Source organism: Salmo salar, chromosome ssa16 (assembly GCF_905237065.1).
Source record: "Salmo salar chromosome ssa16, Ssal_v3.1, whole genome shotgun sequence".
Classification (NCBI taxonomy): domain Eukaryota; kingdom Metazoa; phylum Chordata; class Actinopteri; order Salmoniformes; family Salmonidae; genus Salmo; species Salmo salar.
In genome coordinates this window covers 22,862,407-22,869,908 of record NC_059457.1, presented here as the reverse complement: position 1 = coordinate 22,869,908, position 7,502 = coordinate 22,862,407, and positions in this window count along the sequence as shown.

Genomic DNA, 7,502 nt, shown 5'->3' with positions numbered 1-7,502 from the left:
TGTCCTGATAGATCGAACATCCCCTAGCTCACAATCTGTAGCCCAGTCAGGTCCCAAGTCACTAGCTCTGTCAGGCTCCAAGTCAACAGCTCTGGCACTCGCCTGGATCCAGGGTTCAGCTCTCTCCCGTCTTTGGGACTTTTTCTCCCTCTATTTCAGGTGTGCAGCTGTCTCCTGTCCTGAGATCTTCGCCTGTCGCTGCTGTGGAGATCCAGCCAACCCCAACTCCTGTTCCTTGGGCCTCCTGTTGCAGATGGGGTGGCCTCACCATCTACAGTCCAGAGACCCTCGTTGAGCTATGCTGCTGCAGACCTGTGGTCACTAGTCCTGAGAGCTTCGTGGAGACCTGCGGCCAAACATCCGCCGTCTGCCGCGCTGAGACCATCATCGAGCTCTGCTGCCCGACCTCCTGATCCGGTACCCTCACCTGGTCCCGCTGCCTGGGTCCGGCCTGTCCGGTGGCCACTGCCCGTTGCTGCTTTGTTGCTCCAGCCGCCTAAGTATCCAGTCCTAGGGTCCTTGTCGAGCTCTGCTGCAGCCCTGCGGTCTCCAGTCCTGAGACCCTCGTCAAGTTCTGCCGCTGTGGCTCTGCAGTCTCCAGTCCTGGTGTCCTCAGCTGACACCGTATCAGGGGTCAATGTGACTCCTGCTCCTCCCCTGGGGGTCTTACAAGCCCTCACTGTTGAGGTAATCCTGTTGCCTGTTCCTGGGCCGAGGGGGCATCCGCCACCAGATCCACCATCGCATCTTGTTGGCTTCCCCCTTACAGAACTGATTCACAGCCTGCACTGGCCCCACAGTATCACTCGCCCTGGTCTGGTGACCTCAAGCACATTTGTGACGGTGCGGCCATGTGCATTAACCTCTTACATCTAGACGTTCCGCTAGCGGAACACCTGCTCCAATATCCAATGATAGGCGTGGTGCGAATTACAAATTCCTCAAAAATACAAAAACTTCAATTTTTCAAACATATGACTATTTCACAGCATTTTAAAGACAAGACTCTCCTTTATCTAACCACACTGTCCGATTTCAAAAAGGCTTTACAGCGAAAGCAAAACATTAGATTATGTCAGCAGAGTACCCAGCCAGAAATAATCAGACACCCATTTTTCAAGCTAGCATATAATGTCACAAAAACCCAGAAGACAGCTAAATGCAGCACTAACCTTTGATGATCTTCATCAGATGACACACCTAGGACATTATGTTATACAATACATGCATGTTTTGTTCAATCAAGTTCATATTTATATAAAAAAAACAGCTTTTTACATTAGCATGTGACGTTCAGAACTAGCATACCCCCGCAAACTTCTGGGGAATTTACTAACAATTTACTAAATTACTCACGATAAACGTTCACAAAAAGCATAACAATTATTTTAAGAATTATAGATACAGAACTCCTCTATGCACTCGATATGTCCGATTTTAAAATAGCTTTTTGGTGAAAGCACATTTTGCAATATTCTAAGTACATAGCCCAGCCATCACGGGCTAGCTATTTAGACACCCGGCAAGTTTAGCCTTCACCAAAATCAGATTTACTATTACAAAAGTTTGATTACCTTTTGTTGTCTTCGTCAGAATGCACTCCCAGGACTGCTACTTCAATAACAAATGTTGGTTTGGTCCAAAATAATCCATCGTTATATCCAAATAGCGGCGTTTTGTTCGTGCGTTCCAGAAACTATCCGAAATGGTAAATCAGGGTCGTGCGCATGGCGCAATTCGTGACAAAAAAATTCTAAATATTCCATTACCGTACTTCGAAGCATGTCAACCGCTGTTTAAAATCAATTTTTATGCAATTTATCTCGTAAAAAAGCGATAATATTCCGACCGGCAATCTCCTTTTCGGTAAACAGAGGAAAAATCACAAAGACGGGGGCGGCCAGTGCACGCGCCTAAGCCCACAGTCCCTTGATCGGCCACTTGAGAAAGGCGATAATGTGTTTCAGCCTGGGGCTGGAATGACGACATTCAGGTTTTCCCCGGGCTCTGAGAGCCTATGGAAGACGTAGGAAGTGTCACGTTAGAGCAGAGATCCTTTGTAATGAATAGAGATGGCAAAGAAGTTCAAGAAATGGTCAGACAGGGTACTTCCTGTACAGAATCTTCTCACGTTTTGGCCTGCCAAATGAGTTCTGTTATACTCACAGACACCATTCAAACAGTTTTAGAAACTTTGGAGTGTTTTCTATCCAAAGCTAATAATTATATGCATATTCTAGTTTCTGGGCAGGACTAATAATCAGATTAAATCGGGTACGTTTTTTATCCAGCCGTGAAAATACTGCCCCCTAGCCATAACAGGTTAAAGACAGGCCTTCTGTTGGACCAGTCGCCCGTCTGGTCTACATTTCAGCCTCTCTGGATGACGACAAGTATTCACGTCATTCCTCTGTCACTGTCTGCCTTTGCAGCCCTTTGCTGTTGATTACAAATCTGTACAACACATTTGGGGGTGGCTGTTAAAACGGCCAGCTTCAGTCAGCTGATTCTAGCCATCCCTTCTGATTAGTTCTAGTCGGGCAGTTTAGTCTCCCATTCAGAGGACCCCCACTTTTGTTAGTGTCTTATTGGTCAAGGTCACACCATCTACGTATCACCACATCTCGTTCAGCCTATCAGTGGCCTTGATTCCCGGGACTTCAGTTTCAGTTAGTCTATGACCCCAGCAAGCTGGTGTGGTCAGAAACGTGCTTTCCCCATCCTGATGAACACTTCCAGTTTCCCTCCTGCTGAACTTTTCCTCCTGTGGACTGAATCCCTGTATGTCTGATGTTTAATTCTGCGTGCATCTAAACATAAGTGCCTTGAGATCTCTGTCATATTATGTGGAGCTAAGTTTTGTGATTATTGTGTACAATTACTGTATGTTGCGCTTGTTAGCTAGCTCGTGCTCCCGCTAGCGTTAGCATTATTGTAAGCATTTTGCATTGGAATGCATGAGCTTTTAGCATGACTGTTAGTGATTAGCCATTTATCAACATTGCTCATATTCTATATATACCGTACCAGTCAAAAGTTCTGACACAAATACTCATTCAAGGGTTTTCTTTATTTTTACTATTTTCTACATTTGTAGAATAATAGTGAAGACATCAACTATGAAATAAGACATATGAAATCATGTAGTAACCAAAAAAGTGTTAAATAAATAAAAATATATTTTATATTCTTCAAAGCAGCCACCCTTTGCCTTGACAGTGTCGTGTCTTTGGGGTACCATTAAACTGAAGATATGTTTATCAATTAGCTCCCTGTAATTATTATCACGCGATTAAACTGATTAATCGTTTAATTGTAATTAACTAGGAGATCGGGGCACCAAGGAGAATATTCAGATTACAAAGCTATAATTTTCCTAATATAACTTTCCTGTACTATAATATTATATTCTATTATAGTATAGGTTGATTATCTTCTAGTTTAAATGGTGTATTTACCTCTAGTCCAGTCTCATTCCAAAACGTCGTAAATTGTTGTATCTGCACGAACCCAGTCTTTACTAAAATCATCCATACATCAATTGTCTTAAAATCATTTATTTACTACACTAAGTAATTAACAGAAAAACATACAAACAGTAATTATCGTCACAAAGGATTGGTATCGGAATGTGCCCTACTGGCTAAACAGGCAGGTCAGCCTGTTGAACAATGGATCATAAAAGGTCGGCTGAGAAGTTACACAGGGTTCATTAATATTAACAATTGACAATTGAAGGCTCACTCATTCGGGAACAATTGCAATCAATATATATTTACGCTCAGTGTGTCGTTCTGATTCTTGTTGGAGAGTAGTTCTGTTGGGGAGTTTTGTCCGCGTTCTCTCTCTCTCTCGGTTAGAATGAATCTTTCAGAGCGACATTCATTAATGTCGTCATAGAATGCTGGTTTCGTTGGTCTTCGCGTTCAATGATATAATTTACTTAGCTGCAGACTAATAATTAATATCAAAGACTTGTTCTTATTCTGTCAGTATCAATAGTCTAAAAGTTAACCACGTGGTATGGTTCACTTTCAGTAGAGGAATTGGAAGGTAAAACCTATTAGCCAACGGAGTGTAGGCCTGGTCTGAAGAAATGTAAATCCTGGGGTGTTTTATAGTGCCCATAGAACAGCTTGTCAAATGACGCCTGGTCCTGTATGGGTCCCTGGGGGCGTGCCTATGACTGAGTTAGAATTGTATTTCTGTAAGCAAAACTATCACATTACATCAGTACATAGCATCTCAATGTCTTACAAAAGCTTTATCCTTATTAATACATTCCATACACCCATATGATGCAAGTCTTAACTGAGTCTATTATATAAACAGTTTTATGGTAATATGGCTATATTGTCTCTTCTGAGTATCACAAAATGGTACCAAGCGGATCAGTTCGTAGCTGGATTCTTCACCAATCTTCCATACCTTCTCCAGAACACAAAATGTCGCTTGGCTCTCCAATTCTATGAGTTGGAAGAATTGCCTGTGTCTCTCTATGGGCCATGTGGCCAGAGACTCTCCTGGAATTTTAGAGTTTTTACGACCCTTTACACACAGGGTGGATTGTGTGGAAAAGGGAGGGGTCAACTGTCCTCCCTGTACCAAAAGAGGCCAACGTCATGACAACAGCTTTGCACACTCTTGGCCAACTAGTGGTTCACTATGCTTTAGGTGCCTTTTGGCAAACTCCAAGTGGCTGTCATGTGGCTTCCGTCTGGCCACTAAAATAAAGGCGTGATTGGTGGAGTGCTGCAGAGATGATTGTCATTCTGGAAAGTTCTCCCATCTCCACAGAGGAACTCTGGAGCTCTGTCAGAGTAACCTTTGGGTTCTTGGCCAAATCCCTGACCAAGGCCCTTCTCCCCCGATTGCTCAGTTTGGCTGGGCGACCAGCTCTAGGAAGCGACTTGGTGGTTCCAAACTTCTTTCATTTAAGAATGATGGAGGCCACTGTGTTCTTGGGGATCTTCAATGCTGCAGACATTTTTTGGTACACTTCCCCAGGTCTGTGCCTCGACACAATCCTGTCTCTGAGCTCTACGGACAATTCCTTCGACCTCATGGCTTGGTTTTTGCTCTGACATGCACTGTCAACTGTGGCACCTTATATAGACATATGTGTGCCTTTCCAAATCATGTCCAATCAATTGAATTTACCACAGGTGGACTCCAATCAAGTTGTAGAAACATCTCAAGGTTGGTCAATGGAAATAGAATGCGCCTGAGCTCAATTTCGAGTCTCATAAAGGGTCTGAATACTTATGTAAATGTATTTTTTTTAATATAAATTTGCAAACTTTTCTAAAAATCTGTTAGCTTTGTCATTATGGTGTATTGTGTGTAAATTGATGATAATCCATTTTAGAACAAGGCTGTAATGTAACAAAATGTGGTAATAAGGAAGGGGTCTGAATACTCTCCGAATGCACTGTATTTGAAGTAAAAATCTGGAGTTTACATTATAGGGAATAGGCTGGCTTGCAGAGTCCTCCATATTACATCACATCCCGAAAATAAATATATAATAATATTCGGAATTCTGATCAGTTTCATGTAATAACTCAAAAGATACAAAAGTGAGGTATAACTTTGCGTTTGACTTTTTGATGCATATACTAATGCAAATCCATATGTTACATATGGTTAAGTATATGCTACCTACCCTTTAAACATTGGCAATAGCAGTGGTTTTTGACACACCCACTCCTTTCCCCACCCCATTACTTTCCTTTTGACAAACCCACTCCTTTCCTTTCGACACACCCAGTTGTCTATAGATACACATGGCAAGACATGGCTTAACATGACCACACCACGAGTAGGGTACAGCCGTAGGGTACAGCTGTAGGGTACTCCTTTTACTCCAATGTTAAATTTCCTACTTTACTCATAACCCGACAATGGCTGTATTCTTTTGTTTATCATTTGATAAACATTTTGGATATGCTTGGTTGGTCGTTAACATGCTTCCATGTCATTTTAATCAACAAACTATACTGAACAAAATATAAACACAACATGCAACAATTTCAACGGTTTTACTGAGTTAGTTTATATAAGGAAATCAGTCAGTTGAAATAAATAAATTAGGCCCTGATCTACCCACTGGGGAGCCAGGCCCAGCCAATCAGAATGAGTTTTTCCCACAAAAGGGCTTTATTACAGACAGAAATACTCCTCAGTTTCATCAGCTGTCTGGGTGGCTGGTCTCAGATGATCCCGCAGGTGAAGAAGCCTGATGTGGAGGTCCTGGGCTGGCGTGGTTACACGTGGTCTGCGGTTGTGAGGCCGGTTGGACAAACTGCCAAATTCCTTAAAATGACGTTGGAGGCGGCTTATGGTAGAGAATTTAACATTACATTCTCTGGCAAAAGCTATGGTGGACATTCCTGCAGTCAGCATGCCAATTTCACTTTCCCTCAACTTGAGACATCTGTGGCGTTGTGTGACAACTTCACATTTTAGAGTGGCCTTTTATTGTTCACACCACAAGGTGCTCCTGTGTAATGATCATGCTGTTTAATCAGCTTCTTGTTATGCCACACCTATCAGGTGGATGGATTATTTAGGCTAAGGAGATATGCTCACTAACAGGGATGTAAACAAATGTTTGCCCAAAAGTTGACAGAAATAAGCTTTTTGTGCGTATGGAACATTTCTGGGATCTTCTATTTCAGCTCATGACACATGGGACCAACACTTCACATGTTGCATTTCTTTATTTCTAGTCAAAATCATACCTAAAATCACTTTGATTCTAAAGGTAAAAATGTTAGAATGAACTGAGACTGTCGCATAGAATGTATGTCACGATTATCAGCCAAAGAGACGATTCCAATGGACTTTCTTCAGCTAACTAACATTAGCTATCTAACCCCGCTTTTATAGCCAAGATGCCGAAAAGATGTTGCATACTGTGTTTGAACAATAGTAGGAGAAAAGACAGACAAATTAAGTTTAAACCACCTAAGGACCAGGTTAAACGAACCTCATGGTTTCAGGCTATACCCCGTGATGATGATGGAAAGCTCCGGTTTATTTAAGTCGTTGCTAGGTAAAGCCCCGCCTTATCTCAGCTCACTGGTCACCATAGCAGCACCCACCCGCAGCATGCGCTCCAGCAGGTATATTTCACTGGTCACCCCCAAAGCCAATTCCTCCTTCGGCCGCCTTTCCTTCCAGTTATCTGCTTCCAGTGACTGGAACGAACTGCAAAAATCACTGAAGCTGGAGACTCATATCTCCCTCACTAGCTTTAAGCACCAGCTGTCAGAGCAGCTCACAGATCACGGCACCTGTACATAGCCAATCTGTAAATAGCCCATCCAACTACCTCATCACCATATTATTTATTTTGCTCCTTTGCACCCCAGTACCGCTACTTGCACACTTATCTTCTGCACATCTATCACTCCAGTGTTTAAATTGCAATACTGTAATAATTTCACCACTATGGCTTATTTATTGCCTTACCCCCCCTTATCCTACCTCATTTGCAC